Raw genomic sequence first — 21,002 nt, forward strand, 5'->3', positions numbered from 1 at the left:
CTTTGAGGGATTTGGAAATTTCTTTACCAAAGTCTTCAGGAAATTTCTTTGGGTCTTAACCTAAATTAGATCATTCTTGACCAAATTCTAATAGTTTGAAGATTGGCTTAGGTCTATGTTCCTGAACCAGTCACAGTCAAGAAGCATGGGATGGCATGCACCCAAGATTAATCAAGAACTACCCTGGAACTGCGGGAATTTTAGTCTTTAAATGAAGGAAGAGAACCTGGCTTTGGTGCCTGCATTCCCAGCAGGATGAAGAAAGGCTTAACTTGAAAAATTTATTTTCTCTCTACCCTCTTCTTTCTCTTTCCTAGTCTTTGCAAAGGAGAGTGTCAGACCTTTCTGAAATTGTTTCTATTTTAAATTGAATATCATTTTTTAACATTAACTTTGTATTGAGTCCTTTTTGAAAGACTAACATAATAAATGCAAGATTTTTTTTCTTTCTTTTTCCTTTTTTTTGGTTTTTTTCTTTCTTTCTTTCTTTCTTTCTTTTTTTCACTTGTTAAATGCAGTCTCTGATTCAAAAAAAGAGGAAGAGAACTTTGCTATTTTATTTTCCTTTCCATTGTTTTGGTTCAAAGTATAAAAAAGATATTTAAAAAGTCACCTTTCAGGAGAAATCTTCAGAATCTATCCTTGGAAAATTGTATACCATAAAATTTTACTTTCCCAACCCAACCTTAAAGCTAATATTTTAAGTCTGCATATTAATAACAATTTAACAATATTTACAATGATAGAACGTTCACATATTTTTAAACAGTGGCCTTAACACATAATACTGAACAAGATTCTTCTCCTAAATAAAAGTTTCATTGTAGTTATAAAGAGGATGACATTAATTTATTGAGTGTCTGAGATATGCCAGAAGCTCTATTTCACATGCATTATCTAATTTTCTCCACTTGGCAATTCTAATAATTAGGTAATATTATTATCTATGCTTTTCAGATAGGAATTAAACAGTGTCTATATTATAATTGTATATAACAATATGTTGTCTAATCTAATTTAAATGAGTGTAATAATGTATTTTTATACTTTAACTATATAATACATACCCCTGTATAATACATACTACTAATTCGTTTGAGAAATTATCTCTATGAGGTGCATGTCAAAAGTAGTAACTAATTGTTAAGGGGACCGTGCTGATTTATGTAGTTATTTTGTATCTGATTTAATTAAATGTAAGGGTATATTTAATTGTTTATTATGTATAAGACATCACGCACAAAAAATACAGTGTATCTACATTTAGATAACTACATATATTATATATCTTTGTGTATCTATCTATATATCTAGAGAGAGAAGTAAAGATAATCTCCATAAACCTCTTAATATAATGCCTAGATCATAGTAAGTACCCTATAATTTTAGCTTTTATTGGTATTTTTATTTAACTTTAATATAACAGATATTTATTGAGGAGCTGTTAGCTGTGAAGCATTGTGCAAGGAAATGAGTACATATTCACATACAAAGACATTAAACACCAGCTCCTTTAACATGGGCTGCTCTTGATATACTCATTACAGAGGTAATTTCTCAAGCAAATTAGTCAAAGTAACTTGTTTCTTGATAACAGCACAGGGAATTAAGGCTGCCAAAAGCAACACTGTGTTTCAAAGGCTTCCAGGTTCTCTGTAACAAAGGCTGAGTGAGCCATGACTCATAATCGGGAAACTTCTATTTGAGGCCCTGATTATCTCTCTTCATCTCTGGGGTGTAGGGTGTGGGAAAGACTGGTAGCAGTGGGCAGCGGGCAGGGAGGAGTTCCGCTCGGTTTCCAGTGCTACAGAGTGAGTGAGAAGCACATAGTGAAAGTTTCCCTGGAGTAGTATTTTCTTATTCAATAGAGCCCCTGAGATGTGTATGCAGAGGTCTGAAAACATATTCAGGACAATGGAGCTGTGTTAGAATTTATGATCTATTCTGTGTCTGTGGTTGAGTCAGTCAAGCCTCATCACCTGGGGGCAAACTAGATTCTGTCTTGAGCTAGCCACTCTGGATTGCTGGCTGCTTCAGTCTGTGTGTTTTATTTATTTACTGTAGGTGGAGGGAGTAAGTTTTCAAGGTTCAATTCTGAAACTGCACATAATGTAATTGAAAGAGAAGGGTTTTCCAATTGCCTAGAAATGGTTTAAATTGTGGCTGTCATGTCCTGGTTATGTGGCTTTAAGCAATGCCTTCATATTTCTATACCATGATGTCCTGTCTTTTAAAATAATGGTATTATTTATCTACCTAGTGGATTTGTTGTGAACAATAAATTAGATTGCAAATGAAAAAGAGTCATCACAACTGGCACACACCAGACTTTCAAAAATTTTAAAAAATGAAGCATTTTTAAAAAATCTAGCAAGTTGGTGTTATGCTAAATGCTCATTGTTTTTAGGAAAACCATATAACATAATTTATATTCCAGAGACATGTTTGAGAGTGAAAGGATCAGTAATAATTAGCCCACGACAACAGGCCAAACAAGGACTGTCCTGAGCAAATCTGAAGGTAAACTCATTCGAATTATAATCATGTTGCTTTGTTGATGGGGCTCAAGGGAGGAGTCAGAACTCTCAACATCAACTTCGCAATCATTGGAATTTTTTATTGTTTTTGGCCCAAGGTTCCTTTCAGACGCTTTATGATTATTTATCATGGGATCAAGCACATACAACATAATCCGTGGTCAGCAGTAAAGTAGAAAAATGAAAGTGTAGATCCCGGTTTCCTTCTTCCTCTAGTCTACCCACTTTCCCCCCAAAGCTGAAGAAAACCTAGGTCTACTTCTTACCTAGGCAACCACTCCAATGCTTAGAACCAATAATTGCACCCACCCTACACATCACAGAAATGTCCTTGGAGTTAGTGGGTTAAGAGTAGGGAGAAGACTTTTCATAAATTTTGTTTTGGAATCCTGTACCTTAAGCTTGTCATGACTTGGAAAGAATGTCCTCCTTTTTGCTGTTCTTAAAGCCAAAATATACTTTGATGATGTATTTGATGGCATAAGAAACTAACTAAATTTGGAGGTAGTGAAATGTGGTCATACACCCTGCTTTAAATTCCTAGTAGATATGGAACAAATAATAGTTCTGCTATGCACCTGAGAAAAGGTTTTTTAAAAAACTGAATAGTTGATTTACAATGCTATGTTAGTTTCTGGTGTACAGCAATAGTGATTCAGTCATACACATATGTATACATATGTATGCATATTCTTTTCATATTCTTTCTCATTATAGGTTATTAAAAGATATTGAATATAGCTCCCTGTGCTATACAGTAGGACCTTGTTGTTTATCTATTTTGTATATAGTAGTTTGTATCTGCTAATCTCAAATTCTCAATTTATCCCTACCCCTTCCCCTTTCCTCTTTGGTAACCATAAGTTTGTTTACTATGTCTGTGAGTCTGTTTCTGTTTTGCAAATAAGTTCATTTGTGTCTTTTTTTAGGTTCCATATGTAAGTGGTATCATGTGGTATTCGTCTTCTCTGTCTGACTTACTTCACTTAGTATGAATAATCTCTAGGTCCATCCATGTTGCTGCAAATGGCATTATTTTATTCTTTTTGTGGCTGAGTAGTATTCCATTATGTGTGTGTGTGTGTGTGTACCACAATTTCTTTATCAAATCATCTGTCAATGGATATTTAGGTTGTTTCCATGTCTTGGCTATCGTAAATAGTGCTGCTATAAACACTGGGGTGCATGTATCTTTTCAAAGAGTTTTCTCTGGATATATGCCCAGGAGTAGGATTGCTAGATCATAGAGTAAGTCTATTTTCAGTTTTTTAAGGAATCTCCATACTATTTTCCATAGTGGCTGCACCACGTTACATTCCTACCAATAGTGTAGGAGGATTCTCTTTTCTCCACACCCTCTCCAGTATGTACTGCTTGTGGACTTTTTAATGATGCCCACTCTGACCAATGTGAGGTGATAACCTCATTGTGGTTTTGATTTGTATTTCTCTGATAATTAGTGATATTGGGCAGGAAAGATAATTTTTTAAACCGAGGATAAAATGGAGAAATGTGCCAATTTTAAATGCCTTTACATTTTATAAACTTCCATTTTTAAACATGGAAGACATGTAAATGTATAACACATATGTAAAAAGTTTTGACATTGCCTATTTTTTATTTTGAAGACTAATTCTGAACAGACTTAACTGTCTTAACCAACTGTCTTAGCTGTTAAATCTGGATTTTTCTAAGAAACCAAGGCAGGCACTTTGAATCGTGATCCAAGAAACTGTCTAGGCTCTACCATCTACATAAGGGGAAAGAGGTCTAGAAGGAGTTAACTCCAGATCTTCAATGACAAAAGGCTGAGTGCTGCTTTGCTGACAACTGGCAAGTTTCCTGTTTACAAAAGTGCATCTGGGCAGATTCTTTATTTGTTTATTCATTCATAAGAACTTACTATGTTCCTGCTAGTGCCATGTTCAAGGCCAGATGCTGGGGATTCAAGTAATGTCACTGCCATCCCAAGCTTAAAGTCCACTGAGGTAATAACATTGCTATGAGTAATTATTATAAACTGAAACAAGTATTAAGGCTAGTGGAAGCTCAAGGCACTATGGGAATCTATAGTAATCTAGGGTTCAAGGAAGGCTCTCTAGTATGTGGTTTGTTAAGCTGAGCAGGAATGGCCATTTTATGATGCAGGTGATGTCCAAGGTACAAGAGACAATCTGTGAGGGATGGGAAGAGAGCGCATGGTGTAAGGGTCTGAAAATAGACTCGTTTGGCTAAAATAAAGATACTTAGACAATATTATGGATGCTTTTGTAAGTCATATTTGGAGTTCAGACTTTATCCAGTAGATAGCTGGAAAGCTATTGAGAAGTTTTATGCAAAAGGTTAACATGATCTAATACGCATTTTATAGAGAGAATTCTGGCTATGAGAGACCAGTTAAAGACTGATACAGTGGTCAAGATCAAAATTAATAGCAATTTCTATAAAGATGTTGCCAGTGGATATTGGGAAATTTAGGAAGGAGTATTAACAGGATTTGGTGATTAGTTGAACATAGAGAGTGAAGTAAAAGGTGCCTAGGTTTTTGGCTTAGGAACCTGAGTGGATGATGATGCCCTTAAATGATATGAGAAATATTTAAGGAGAAAAAGTCAATTTGCAGGGTCATGATACTGAGTTCCACTTCAGGCAAGCTGAGTTTGAAATACCCTTGATACATTCAAGTGGAGATGTCAAACAGAAAGCAGTTCACAAAAATCAGGAGCTCAGGAGAGAGCACAGTGAACCATATTTAGAGATTTTGGGCTCATTAGTATATAAATGGTCTTTGAAGCCCTGGGATGAGACACCCTGAAGAAATATGCTAGAAGGACAAAAGAGAAGGGTCAAGGATAGGCTTTTACGGAACATCATCTTGTAAAAGAGAGGGAGGGCTGCTCTTGGATTTCTCTGGCAAAAACTGAGCTTTCAACAGGCCTCAGGAAACAGGCAACATGTGACCACAATCTAACTTGTGATGTTAAGATAAAGTGTCTGATATTACATTCTGGGTTAGAGTGTCAGTTGCTATCTAAATATAGTTTTAAAGGCAGATTCCAACTCAAGTAAAACATCTCTTGAGCTTCTCTGGATGTGAAGAGAACTCACAGCCTGACTATCTCACTGATGTTATTACAGTTCCTTTGCTTTTCCTTCCCTTCTTTGGTAATGCACCATCCAGGACATGCTTCCCTGGTAACATGCCAGGCATGAGCAGCTAGAAGACAGCCCTCATTTTATTCTTAGATAATATTCTCATATTATAGAAAAAGGAAGTTTTACAATAAGGGTAGCTGGAAAATAAAGTATCTGCTTACCCCAGCCATAAGCTATAATTAGGAAGGCCAGAAATACCCTAAGCAGTAATTCAACACTCATTTTTATCAGGAATCTCATAAAACTTAATTAAGGAATGCAAGGATCCTGATAAAAATTTGTAAATGTACACTGACAATGAAATCAATGCTCTTGTTTTCTTCTTTGTGTTTCCAGTCGACATCACGTCTACTTATACATGGTGTTTCTTTATTTTAGGAGATAAATCTTCAAATCATGGCATATTAAATCTGAAAGGATTCAAGAGAGCCTCTAACTCAAGCCGTCTCTCCACTGGCCCCTTGTCAACTTTATAGACGAGGAAAATGAGATCCAGGGATGATGGTACTTAGAACTTACATTTGCATGTTGCTATATACTTGAATAACATTGTTTACATTCAAGAGAATATCATTTGATTACACTGGCTAAGATCCGAGGCCCTTGGAATTGACTGTCTGGGTTTCAATCCAGCTCCATACAAGCCTTGGGCAACTTACTTAACCTCTCACTTTCTTAGTTAACTATGGTATCTCCTCATGGGTGTTGATAGGTAATTTTCCATAGTTTTCTCCCGCTTCTGCCTGTCTTTCAAGCAGAGACTACCTTTGCTCTATTGAACTATCTTTTCAAATATGTTAATATAGACAACAGCCTTGAAAGACAGACATAGTGTCTACCACCAGAGCAAAGGACAGGTTTGCTCACTGTCCAGCAAAGTAATGTCATCGTCTACAGCCAGCATAGTACTCAACGGTGAAAAACTCAAAAGCTTCCCACTAAAATCTGGGACAAGACAAGGATGCCCACTATCACCACTCCTATTCAACATAGTCTTGGAAGTCCTAGCCACAGCAATCAGCCAAGAGAGAGAAATAAAAGGGATCCAAATTGGAAAAGAAGAGGTAAAAATGTCACTATATGCAGATGACATGTCACTATATATAGAAAACCCTAAAAGGTCCACACAAAAACTACTAGAACTGATCGAAGAATTCAGCAAGGTAGCAGGTTACAAGATTAACGTTCAAAAATCAGTTGTATTTCTTTACACTAACGATGAATCAACAGAAAAAGAAAGTAAAGAAAAATCCCCTTTAAAATAGCACCCAAAGTAATAAAATACCTAGGAATAAATCTAACCAAGGAGGTGAAAGAATTATACACAGAAAACTACAAACCATTGATGAAGGAAATTAAAGAAGACTTTAAAAAATGGAAAGATATCCCATGCTCTTGGATTGGAAGAATCAATATTGTTAAAATGGTCACACTGCCCAAGGCAATCTACAGATTTAATGCAATCCCTGTCAAATTACCCAGGACATATTTCACAGAACTAGAACAAATCATAATAAAATTTATATGGAACCATGAAAGACCTAGAATTGCCAAAGCATTACTGAAGAGAAAGAAAGAGGCTGGAGGAATAACTCTCCCAGACTTCAGACAATACTACAGAGCTACAGTAATCAAGACAGCATGGTATTGGTACAAAAACAGACATATAGACCAATGGAACAGAATAGAGAGCCCAGAAGTGAACCCACAAACTTTTGGTCAACTAATCTTCGACAAAGGAGGCAATGGAATAAAGACAGTCTCTTCAGCAAATGGTGTTGGGAAAACTGGACAGCCGAATGTAAATCAGTGAAGCTAGAACACTCCCTTACACCATACACAAAAATAAACTCAAAATGGATCAAAGACTTAAACATAAGACAAGATACAATAAACCTCCTTGAAGAAAATATAGCCAAAACATTATCTGACACATATCTCAAAAATGTTCTCCTAGAACAGTCTACTCAAGCAATAGAAATAAAAGCAAGAAAAAATAAATGGGACCTAATGAAACTTACAAGCTTCTACACAGCAAAGGAAACCATAAGTAAAACAAAAAGACAACCTACGGAATGGGAGAAAATTTTTGCAAATGAAACCGACAAAGGCTTGATCTCCAGAAAATATAAGCAGCTCATATGACTCAATAAGAAGCAACCAAACAACCCAATCCAAAAATGGGCAGAAGACCTAAACAAGCAATTCTCCAAGGAAGACATACAAATGATCAAGAGGCACATGAAAAAATGCTCAACAGCACTAATTATCAGAGAAATGCAAATCAAAACTACAGTGAGGTATCACCCCACACCAGCCAGAAGGGCCATCATTCAAAAGTCCACAAATGACAAATGCTGGAGAGGCTATGGAGAAAGAGGAACCCTCCTACACTACTGGTGGGAATGCAGTTTGGTGCAGCCACTGTGGAAAACAGTATGGAGATTCCTCAAAAGACTAGGAATAGATTTACCATATGACCCAGGAATCCTGCTCCTGGGCATATATCCAGAAGGAACCCTACTTCAGGATGACACCTGCACCCCGATGTTCATAGCAGCACTATTTACAATAGCCAAGACATGCAAACAGCCTAAATGTCCATCAACGGATGACTGGATAAAGCAGATGTGGTATATTTACACAATGGAATACTACTCAGCCATAAAAACCGACGCCATTTGCAGCAACATGGATGCTCCTGGAGAATGTCATTCTAAGTGAAGTAAGCCAGAAAGAGAAAGAAAAATACCATATGAGACCGCTCATATGTGGACTCTGAAAACAAACAAACAAACAAAAACAAACGAAGCATAAATACAAAACAGAAACAGACTCATAGACATAGAATACAAACTTGTGGTTGCCAAGGGGGCAGAGGGTGGGAAGGGATAAACGGGATTTCAAAATTGTAGAACAGATAAACAAGATTATACTGTACAGCACAGGGAAATATACACAAAATCTTATGGTTGCTCACGAGAAAAAAATGTGACAATGAATATATATATGTTCATGTATAACTGAAAAATTGTGCTCTACACTGGAATTTGACACAACATTGTAAAATGATTATAAATCAATAAAAAATGTTAAAAACAAATAATGTCATATTGAGCAATGGTGAGGTACTGTCCAGTTAGCACTGTCCAGTATAAAAGATTTGGGTTCCTTAACCTCTGGATTCCTCCTCTGTAACACAACCCACGACATGTGTAGGCATCACTTGGCTCTCAGAGAACTATGAATGCTGATACCCTGACTGTTAATATTGATGTGAGTAATACAGACCTTTGTTTCTGACTCAGGAGTCTCATATCTTCTGCAAACATCCACGCTATTGTGGCAGGCTAATATATTAGCCTCCAACAGGGTAAAATCTCAGACCCTTCATAGTTCTTAACAAGAGATTTCTGTAAGAAATGATTAGAGCAAGTAGACATAAAGAGCCTAAAAGAGTGTCTGGCATATAAAGACTAAAAACTGAGTAAATGTTGGTGGTTAATGTTATTATATAATATGTTATACTTGCCAAATGCATATGGTTTATTTGTGGCAAAACCAGCATTAGAATCCAGATCTGCAAAAACTCAGTTTAATATTCTCTTCACCTCTCTCTTCTACCAACATTATATTTTCTGCATATTTAACTTACAAATAATGTTAGAAATAATGTAATTTAATAGGAATAATTAAGAATTTTATACCAACTTATTTGGTGAGCATGTTAAAATTATTATGAGAGAGGCAATAAATCTGGTGGTCCCAGACCCATATATAAAGCATTAAAGTATTATTTTAGAAGAGTGGCCAAAATCGTGGTAAGCTCTAATACATAGAAAAAAATAAATTTGTTCAGAAATACATTGTGAGCTAAACGTTACAAAGTTTGAAAATTCCCCAATGACAATAACATTTTAGTGTGTCTACTTTCATCCCTGAAAACCCACTACTGCTTTTTGTTAAAGGCTCAAAGTAACATTTCTAAAATGTATATATCCCAGGGAAAATTTCTGAAAACAATGGCTCCCTAGTACTAATTGTTGGATTTTGAAATATTTTCCTAAGACATTTTCTACAAGTCATGGTTTAAGGATTTGGTTCCTGTATTACGACAAAAATAAAAGCAACTAATATTAAATAAATATTTGCTTTGTAGCTGACCCATACTATTTTGTGTGTTTTCTTTCATTGAATCCTTACAACAATTCAATGTGGTAGAAATTATTTGTAACTTAGTTTACTGATGAGAAAATGATGCATAGAGAAGTTAAGTAGCTTCTTTAAGTTTACATAGCTAGTAAGATCTAACAGAACAAAATGAACTCAAGTATGATGACTAGTGACCGTGCTTCATTAAGTCTTAGTTATACTGCCATAAAACTTTGGTTGGATTTACTGAGCCTATGAATACTGTAAGATGAAACACTAAAATAAAGAAACTTGACTTTTCACTGAACAATAAAACAATTCAATAGTGTTCATTACAGACCAATAATAGCAAATCACGTATCAGTCCTACTCCTTTAATAAGCTGTTCATGGACAGCCTGGTTCTAATTGTATGCTCTTGGATGCAATATGAAGTTTCTGATTCTAAATATAATTACCTAATTCAATATTAAAAGAAATACAGTTTTATAAATTATCCAGTCTTCTCCCAGAGATCCTTGATCCTTACTGTAAATACAAATATTACATGAGGATAATTAGCTTTTACAAATTTCTCTATTTCCCTCCAGCTCTTTCTGCTTCACTATTCATACACTTGAACATCGTTTTCAACGTGAGAAGGGTAACATCAGTGTGTAATGCAACTAACATTTGAATTACGATGTTTCCAAAAAGTTCAAAGTTTCCCCCAGCATTGTCAATTCATTTTCAGTTACTTCTCTTTCTGATTCACTTAGTTCATCAGCTCTTTAAAAACACTAGGGTCTTTTTTTCCCTACGTGTCTTCTATGTTATTTTCGGAATTCTGTTTTCTATCCTTAAGTCTGTCAAAAACAGCAGCTCCATTTTTAAAAAGTAATATTTCACCTGTTCTTTATCTTTTGTACAGTGCACTTTATACATTTGAAAATCTGCGCAACCTTCTTCATTCTGATCAGCACTTGCTGTACCAGCTTCCTCTGAAGCAAAAGGAAGTAACTAGTATAGACAACATGATCTGGACTGGGGGACTAAATCTAGCCTGATGGCCAGCTGGAGTACTTGGCCACCTACTACATGTAATTTTAGCTAATTTTTATGTAATGTTAGGAATTTCAAAACCTCTACATGTCTCCCAATCTTCTGAACACTGACTTGCCATGAACCTTGTTCACTGTCAGTTTGGAGAGGCAGGGTCTTGTCTTTAGTTAGCCATTGGTGAAACCCCATAATCACGGATGACTGTTGCTGGAAGAACTATTTATCAACTTGGGCTCTGAGGACAGAGTATTCTACTATGTAGCATGGGAACAGAGTAAGGAAAGAGCATATTAGAGGTGAAATCTCTAACGTAGCCAAACACAGGAGAACATTATGCTCAAAAGGTCTAGAACTCTTCAGGGGATGGGAGCTTGAAAGGTGTATTTGTCTCCCTATGTGTTCATCATTGGGGCAAGCACTGCGGGGATGATAAAATAAGATGTAGACTCTGCCTTTAAAAAGCTTCCCATCTAAAGGGAGTATTAATTCCACAAAACCTAGGTAGCACACTGTGTATAATTATTATGTTGTATAGACAAGACTATAAAGAGTTCAAAGAAGGGATACATTAAACACTTCAGGATTACTAACAGCATTCTCTAGAGATGACACTGAAGAACTAAAGAGGAGAGGAAGCATGTAGAGTCAGAAGTGGTCAAGGAAGGAAATAGCAATGCATGGACAGCACACTCCACTGGCAGAGGGGTTGCATGGAAGCCATTCCTAAAAGATTGGGCAAAAATATTTTTCAGCACAATGTGGCTTTGAGCTGGGGACATCTTAGAAGGGAGACCTGGAGTCCATAGTGGCCAAGACTTATATGAACTCTGTAATTCAATGTCTATATTTGTAAAAACAAATTCAATGGAATTTGCTTGTTACCCTTCTAATTCATGGTGTGTTTGACTATACTTGATTATAGCAGGTATTAGGGGAATGAGTACAGCTCAGTGGTAGAGCATGTCCTTAGCATGCACGAGGTCCTAATGACCTCCCTCCCCCCAGAAATCCAGGACTATAGCAGGTATTCTCTAAAAGTATAATCTAGAAGTATATATTAAGTGCCAATTTAGCCTGGCATTAAAAGAAACTCATAAATGCTGTTCTTGCCCAGTAGACCATTACAATGTAATATTGTAACCTAAGGAAACAGTGATAATGTGAATGTCATTGGCACATTCTTTGTAAGATAACTAAAAGGAGTGGCTTGTACTGAAATACTTGTGTTTTCAGTGACTTTTTCTTTATTTTTCACCCTTCTCAAAGTTTTAATCTCTCCTCAAACTTCCTGAGTGGATCTTGGCAAAAAAATTAGCAAACTCTATCTAAGAGGTGGTAAAAAGAGTTGCATTTAGGGATGTGGGAAATCTTGAGTTTGGCTTCTTGGAATTCTGATGAGATACTGCTTTAAGGAGGAAAGGCCAACTCTATTCTTGGAAACATTTCACAGATAACTGCCAATGGCATTTATGTTACAACAGAACTAAATAACTCAATTGGTTAGAAGGAGTATTTCAAACAAATAAAAACTAAAGGATTCAGGGAATTTTGATCTTTTTCTCTCTCGGAGAAGTCACTGCCCACATTGTGATACAGAGGAATCTACTCTTAATCAAAAACAAAACAAAACAAAATTTTGCCTCATATCATGAACTGAAAAATTATAAGAACCAGAGCCAGCTCCTCTCACTTTTGACTTGTTAATGTAGAATTTTGGATAACCTCTGGATTCAGTGCAATGAAGAACCATCTGGTGTAGTGAAATCTACAGCAAGAACAGACTTGACTTGGAAATAACTTACAGAGAGTCATCTACAATTTTAACTTTGGAGGTAAATGAGGTATGATGTTATTGCTTGTTCTATTTGTTATCTGGGTTTTTTGTTAGAGAAAACTGATGGTGAATAAGAATGTCTTTATTATGAAAGCTTTGGTATTATTAATCTAACTGACTGGGTCTTGGAATTTTATGACAACAAATACACTTTCACCTGTTCTTGTTTTGAATATGTGTATTAATTTAATGCCTACTTGGGAATTTAGGACTATTGTTCTTTAGCGTACTTTGAAGAAAATATCATTGTATGAATCCATGAAAGGTATTAACATAGCTAATACCTTGGCTTCTTTATGAATACTTATGTTTTATGAATACTTACATTTTATGAATGTACAAGGCTGTCTGATTTATTTTTTCCATTTTATTTTGTGAAGTAGAGATTTCCGTATTGAAAAGTGTAAGACTACAAAGATTAGAGAAACATATCAAGGAAGAAGGATGTTCCAATGATTCAGTTTCTCTGGACATTAAAGAGGTGATGCGCCAGACAGTTCCTGGAACATGGCTACAGCTTTGATATATTGTTTTCAATTGATGACATGGTTGCCCAAAACAGTCAGAAGTGAACACTGGATGTGAAAAGTAAATAAAGTCTGAAAGAGCGGCTTGTGCTGTAGCATTTAACATTCTTTCTCTGTCGGCACTGATCCAGCTTGTTTTAAGGCCTACAGTATGATGAAGTGTCAGAAAGAGGGACTATGGAGCGTCCGAGGGTGGGAAAAGAGAAAAGAAAGATGAGGTCTGAAGTGGGAGTGAGGCTCAGAGTTGGAAGCTAAAGTGTACTTTGTCAGTTAACTACTTGGGAAAGTGGTATAATCTGTGGGACTAAACAAACAAACAAACAAAAATAAATAAAGTAGAACTGGAGTCTAGAGATGTGGATCCAAATTGTATATACCATTGACTTCTCCAATTTCAGCTCTGTGTTCCCAGCTCATGGCCAGGAAAGAGTCCTGAGGGTATCCGATCGTTACTTACTCACCTTGGAAGCTGGATCTCTGAGGATGTAAAGCAGCGACTGTCTCCTGATACTATATATCCCTAAACTGTTTGCTTCCTTTTTTTTTTGGTCTCTGGTAGGGTGAAGGGGCCATTTCTGTGGTAAGGTTAGCTGTTCTAGGATTTCTACAAATGGCTAATTATTGTTATCAACTATCATTAAAACCTAATAAAGAATTCCTTTGGGCAGAGCTCTTGGAAAACCAGATTCTAACATCAGCCTCATAATTAATGGGCTATGTGAAATGTTGTGTAACAGTCTATGTGAGTCTCAACTGCCTCTTTTAGTAAATAAATCCATCTCTATTGATATTCTGATGTTAACATTAAATGAGACCATATATATGCAACACTTTGAGAGGAATAAGGGATGCAATCTATTTCTGAACTGTACAATTTATTTTACGCTAAGCATGGAAAGAGCCTCAGCCAAGCACCTATGTGTAAACTCTAAAGCATATCTCGTGAGAAAAGTAAATCTTAAGGCTTGGTGCCTCTGTTTATTAGTGGGCGGTGCAGGGGAGGGAGGAGGAATGCAGGAAATGGGATTGGGACTGACAGTGAAGAAGACCAAGGATTCTTCACATGCGAGTCTATTAAACATCACCTCGAATTGTACTTCTGATTTCTATGTTAAAATAAAGTGAATCTTTAAGGAGACCTTTCTTCCTTATGATAGATATTTCTGTCAGTGTTTTTTTCCTCCCTTATTTACTTACTAACTAGTTGAGGATAAAAGCAGTGTCTCATATCTTTTACGTGTATTAACACACAGCATAGAGCTTTGCACATACCCATCAAAAAACATCCAGTGAGTAGATATTATCTGTTGATTTTCCCGCTATTATATGGAGATGAAGCTCTGTTCACATGTCATTTTATTATCAGCTGTGGCAGCAGATAATAAAAGAGACTGCATAAGTGGTTCAGAGGGACATGGCTTCCATTTCCAAAGAAGTGCTTTGAAAGGCAAAAAAAAAAAAAATTAATAACTGCCTAAAATTTCATCATTTATATCTGGTATCAACCAAGTTTCTGTGAATTAAAAAAAATAAATCATTCACAAAGTACATACTCTTCAACAATGGAGCCTAGGTTTCAGCCTCTGCAGGACACAGAACGCCAGGTTTTAAAAATGTTTTTGAAATACAGCCTGCGATGTAATTATAGATGTAAAATTATATCTCCTAGCTTAAAGAGAACTGTTGAAAGAAAAGCAGCTGCTTTGTTTGCCTAGAATGTCAGCATCATTATTTTTATGAGATGCTTCTGAGAAACACTAATTTGTGAAAGAAAAGCATCCCAGAAGGCAAATTTGACAGTTTAAGTTCTCGTGCCTAAAGTGTTCTGAGGATCATAGTTAATTGAAAGCAAATGGAAAGCTGAATACAGTTTTGTTTAACTTCCTCACAGAGCCAGTGGAGTGATTCTGAATTAAATTTTCAAAATCTGAAGGAAGAAAGTGTGCTATGCTTTAGACAGAAAAACACATGGTGATTGAGAGATTATGAAATGCTGATGGGCATCCTAACAGGACTCTGGTAGCTTCGACTGGTTCTAGACTGTCAGAATAAGCCAGATCCCTTCCCACACTGATAAATACATACTTGAACATGGCTTTCCATTTCTGAGGCAGACTTATATAGTATGCTAGTTTATTATTGTCTGGTAAGTGAAGCCAATGAAAAACTGCCCACTTGGCCCTTTTAAAGAAACAAAAACCTACTCTTGCCTCAAAGTCAATCAGTTCTGGTAGCTTTAAAAACTAAACCAATTTGTGGGCAAACCTTAAGAAATGGAATCTGTCACTGACACCATGGAGGAGTTTCAAGAACAAAAATGCATCTGCAATTAAAATCAAGGAAGAACCATGAACTTCAGAACCTAGCTTCCATAACATTAGCAGGATAATTTTTTGTGAGGGCTTTTTGCAGGGAGGGACTATTTGGGATGCCACTCTTCTCTTGCTATTATTGGCCCTTGCTTCTCACCCTGGTGATGCCAGTGAAAAAAGCTGTAGTACTTTCCTTGGAGAAGTTTAACTTGGGACAGAAGCTGAAGCTGAGTGATCTTATGTGGATCAAGATGGAGGTAGGGAGAAAGTTAGTAGTAGTAAAAACACTGTCAGTAGAAAACAACTCAGGAAACCAGCCTGAATCTGAGAAAGACCACTGAGTGGTCTAAAGCCATGGAACTATTCATTGCCAGCGTCAGGAGGTGACAGGTTAGGGGGTGGGCCCCGGGGCGGTGGGAGTGTCTTGGTCTCACTCTTAGAGCTTCCGTGTGAGAAGATGTCATAAATCTGAGTATATTTCCCTGAAGGGAATTATGACTGATATACACCTAGCACCTGGCAAAAAGAAAATGATCAAAGTTACAAGTTCAGTGAATGAGTAAATGAATGAATAGAGATATTTCCCTCCCACCGTGAGTGTTCTCTTTTATGAAGGCAATTCTATAAAGTCAATCCAGGTGTAGAATGTAATTTATACTTATTAACTTCCTACATGTTCTCTAATATGGCCTGGAAATTCATCCAGTATGGATAAATGCAAAAGGAAACCATTTTTGAGTTTTAAATAACTGGTTTAAAATGGGATTTTATAAATATTAGTAGTTATAATAACTCATTTGAAATCTAAGTCTCATACACTCTGCCAGGCCTGGGACATGTATCTTCTCTTTTGTGCTTACAAAGAACCAACAAGGTCAGTATTAGCATGCCCATTTTATATGGGAAACAGATGCTCAGGATATGCAATCACATGCTCAAAACTGTACAGCTAGTAAAAGGCAGAACTAGGAGTCACACTCAGGAGAATATGATTTTAAGGCACACCTTCTTAACCTCTAAATTGTCTTATGAGCACTTTATGCTTTTATGTCAATGAACATTTTATGCTTTTTCAAGATGCAAGCATCTCTCAGAATATAGATCCCCTCCTGAGACTAAAGATGCACAAGTACACTGACAAATAAATTTCCAAGCCATGGAGACATACATGCTGCCATCCCCATCCCTATTATGACTCTCGAGTTTACTCATATAAATATAGACTTAAGAAGCCAGAAAATTTACAAAATACTGTAGAGAATTAGGAAGAAATATGAAAATGGCAATAAAAGGACTTCCAAAGGGCTTACTACAGAAATAAAAATTAAGGGAAAAAAGGTGAGGCACTGGATTTTTGAAAGCAATCATATATTCTGCAACAAGAAGTACTGAGTTCACTAGAACAAAACTTCAAGTACAATATCTAGCATTAGACACCAGCAAAGTTATACTGCAAAAGATTTTGCCTCCCCTTGACTGTCTCCCCTTCCTACCTCACCTTATTGACCTCTTCCCTTATCTCCTTCTTTGTCTGAAATACTAATTTAGTGCATACTATATGCCAGGCACTGATTTTTGTGATATGCCAGGAAAAACAATAACAACAAAATCACCAGGACAAAACGAAAATCACTGTCCTCAAGGAGCCTACATTCTAGTGGGAGGACTTAGGTGATAAGTGATAAAATGCTATGAAAAAAAAACAGGGCAAGTTTGGGACTGTGGGAATAACAGAGGCATGCTGTCATTTTAAATGGAATGGTCAGGATAGGTCTCACTGAGGAAGGCATGTTTAAGCAGAGATTTAAAGGAAGTAAGAGAGTTAACCAAGTGGCTTTTAGGGGAAAGACTGTTCTAGACAAAGGGCCAGCCAGGGAATAGCCCAAGACAGGAGTGTGTCTGATGTGCTTGAAGCAAGCAAGCAAGGAGACATACAGGGTCAAGGTGGCCTCTTAAGGGGTCTGGTGTTTATACTAGAAAAATGGATAGCCAATGTAGGATTGAGAGCGACGTGATCTGATAGGATTGATTGATTGATTGATTGATTGATTGATTGATTTTAAACATTCAATTTTTAATTTTTTTATCATTACTTTTGGGGGGTGTTTGTGTTTTTGTTTTTGTTTTTTTGGTGGTGAAAGAAAATTAGGTTTGTTTGTTTGTTTATTTAATAGAGGTACTGGGGATTGAACACAGGATCTTGTGCATGCTAAGCACGTACTCTTCCACTGAGCTATACCCTCCCCCCAACAGGATTTAAATGAATTACTCTGGCTGCTCTGTAGTGGACAAGGGTAGAAGCAAGGACAAAAGTTAGGAGGCTTTGCAATAATCCAGGTGAGAAAGAGTAATGGATCATAAGTAGAACTGAGAAAAAGTTAAATTCTGATAGTATTATGTAATATAAGCATTTAATTCTATATATTTCCCTCTAAGCACTGGTTTAGCTATATCCCATAAATTGATGTGTTGTGTTTTATTTTCATTTAATTCAAAATATTTTCTAATTTCCCTTGTGATTTCCTCTTTTGACCCATGGACTATTTAGAAATAATTAGTTTTATTTTCTAATATTTGGGAACTCTCTAGATATCTTTCTGTTCATGATTTCTAATTTAATTCTGTTAAAGTCTGAAACATATTTTATATAATTTCAATCCATTTAAATGTATTAACATACTAAGATTGTATGACCCAGAAGATGGTCTATCTTAGTGAAGAATCCTTTTGAACTTGAAAATGATGTGTATCCTACTGTTGTTGCATGGAGTGTCCTACAATTATTAATTAGGTAAAGTTGTCAATGATGTCAGGTCTTTTATATCCTGAACATCCTTTCTATTTGTCCTATCAATTGCTGAGAGGAGTGTTGAAGTTTCCAACCATATTGTGAATTTGTCTTTTATTTTCTATCAATTTTTATTTTACATATTTTGGAGCTCTGTTGTTAAGATGCGTACACAAGTTGGGTTGTTTTCTTAGAGAATTGACCCCTTTAGCATTATGTAATGCCTCTCTTTTTATCTCTAGTAATATTTATTATTATTATTATTCTAAAGTCTACTTTGTCATTTATAAATATACCAACTCAGCTTTCTTTTGATTAGTATTTTCATAGTGTATCTTTTTCCAACTCTTTACTTTTACCTTATCTATGTCCTATATTTAAAACGGGTTTCTTGGAGACAGCATATCTTGCTATCTTATCCAATCTGGTAATCGGTGTCTTTTAACTGGTGTTTATTCTACTTAAACTTAATGTAATTATTCTATGGTTAGATCAAACTCTATCAACTTGCTACCTGTTTTCTAGCATTCTATATGTTCTTTGTTTCTTCCCCACCCCTCTTTTTTTTTTGCCTTCTTTTGAATTCACTAGTAATTTTTTATTCTAGTTTATTTCTACTATGGGCTTTTACCTTTCCATAAAATTTTTTGTGGTTGCCATTGGTTTTAAAGTATATATGTTTAATTAATCAAGATCTACTTTGAAACAATATTGTGTCACTTCAAATGTACCATAAGGACTTTACAATAGTATATGCCCAGTTGCTCTCTCCCATCTGCTGTTGTTGTCATACATTGTATGTTCATTTTGTGACAAATATATAATACATTACTATTATTTTTGCTTTAGATGGTTATCTTTTAAATAAATTAAAGTAAGAAAAATTAATTTTATATTACCTTCCTTTATTCCATTTCCAGTATTCTTCATTTCTTGATATAGATCCATGTTTGTGGTTGGTCTCATATTCCTTTCTGCCTAAAAACTTCCTGAATTCTGAATATATTTTGAACGTAGACCCAATGAGGTTTCCAGATGTATTGGGTGTAGCCTTTGAGAGAAAGCAAAGATGACCTCAATGCTGATAACTCACAATAACAGCAGTAAGTAATTTTTTAAAAAATGGATTTAGGAAGAGACATTAATGTGAAAATAAATTCAACTAAAAGAATACAACTTGATACACCTAATGTATTTTGTAATCTGATATCTGCCATGGATTTTTCTGCCCCTCTAAGTTCCAGTTTCAAAGACCCTTGGAAGTCCCAAGAAGGGATCACAGACACTACGTATGTGACTTCTATATATGTATATGCCTACTTTCTTCTCTCGTCAACCTGAATGCAAAACTCAATCCCTTCACCAGTTTCAACAAGAAATCTATTCCTCCCACGTATACCAGGTTTCCTCATCTTTTTCCCTCTTTATAAAATTGACTCCTGTGAGTTTTGAATTCTTCTCCCTATTTTGTATAGAATATAAGGATCTCCTACACTCAGCATTATATATACAAAACCCCTTAAAGAGGTTTTCAGAGTAAAGGAGGCTTCAGGATCCACCTTTCTCAGAAATTTAAGTTTATAAATATACCCCATTGTTACAGGTAAAGTTCCCCCAGGATTTGCATGCAAGAGGTTTATCAGAAGTGCTGTTGAAAGCAGTATCTTTGAAGGAGCAAAGGAAGCAAGTTGAGCAGAGGTAGAATTTGAAATGAGATACGTTGAAACAGTAGCCTCAGCCAATGCCACAGAGATCCCTCAAGACTGGGGTGATCCTACTAAAGATAGCTCACATTAAGGAATGTACCCCACAACAATTAGTCATCGGATATGGCTGCCCCTCCCAGGAACTGGAGCAGAGACTTGAGCAAAGCAGTTTCCCTCAGCTGAGGGCAATTCCCAGAGTTGGATGTAACTGTAAGTCAACTGCAATCAGTACTCCCAATATCTAGGACCATAAAGCCTTGACCATGAAGGGGAATCTAGGACGTGTCCAAATGCATCAATTAAAATCCACCCCATGCCATGTAGTTCCACTAGCTTCATGCAGTATGTTCTCTTCACAAGGGAACAACTTTTTCAGGATTATAACTGGCTTCTGTTCCTGGGAAAGCTTTTAGACAAAGTTTAGTGGGAAAAGCTACAGTGTCAACCTCTTTCTCTGCCCGGCTCCTTCTACCCTCCCCCCTACAAATACTATCTAGTCCGCATCTGATATTTATAGTCTCCCTCAACGATTAACCCCATCTACTAGATTCCTCTCGCCTTTGACTACCACTGGGAAGTCAGCTGGTTTCCATCACTTATCTGGTGGGATGACTCAGACCCCTATCCTTGAAGAGGCCTGGGCACATAGTTGCTGTGCCCTTCTCGGGATGTGGTTTCTGTACATGTCCATTTGCCATTAAAATTGGTTAGAGGAATACCAAGAGTCCCCTTCCCCAGCAGCTCACTTAGGTGCCAAATGTATTTTTCCTGATCCTATTACACAATATGTAATAGCAGCCCTACCTTCTGATGATCACAGTCAATTAACCCTGCAGGATTGTGGGTCCTTTTTTGACCTACTAGATCCCTGGCACACAGAACTGAAAGTAACCATGTGGCAGTCACGACTAATGTTTAATGGGGCTCCTGTAGAGTCATCATCCTCCCTT

General features: G+C 36.4%; 1 protein-coding gene and 1 long non-coding RNA gene across 11 annotated transcripts in view; one reads left to right on the forward strand and one right to left on the reverse strand.

The window, feature by feature from the left end:
- Positions 1-21,002, reverse strand: part of NEUROD1 (neuronal differentiation 1) — a 175,386-nt gene that overhangs the window by 99,429 nt on the left and 54,955 nt on the right. For all 10 annotated transcript variants that reach the window (XM_074364003.1, XM_074364002.1, XM_074363995.1 and 7 more), the window contains one exon: positions 19,246-19,397. The gene's annotated coding sequence lies outside the window, so the exon portion shown is untranslated. The remainder of the gene's footprint in view (positions 1-19,245; positions 19,398-21,002) is intronic.
- Positions 12,377-14,404, forward strand: LOC141577723 (uncharacterized). The gene is made up of 2 exons (XR_012507075.1): positions 12,377-12,726; positions 13,103-14,404. It is a non-coding gene; the product is annotated as an uncharacterized LOC141577723 (long non-coding RNA).

This window comes from Camelus bactrianus, chromosome 5 (genome assembly GCF_048773025.1).
Source record: "Camelus bactrianus isolate YW-2024 breed Bactrian camel chromosome 5, ASM4877302v1, whole genome shotgun sequence".
Classification (NCBI taxonomy): domain Eukaryota; kingdom Metazoa; phylum Chordata; class Mammalia; order Artiodactyla; family Camelidae; genus Camelus; species Camelus bactrianus.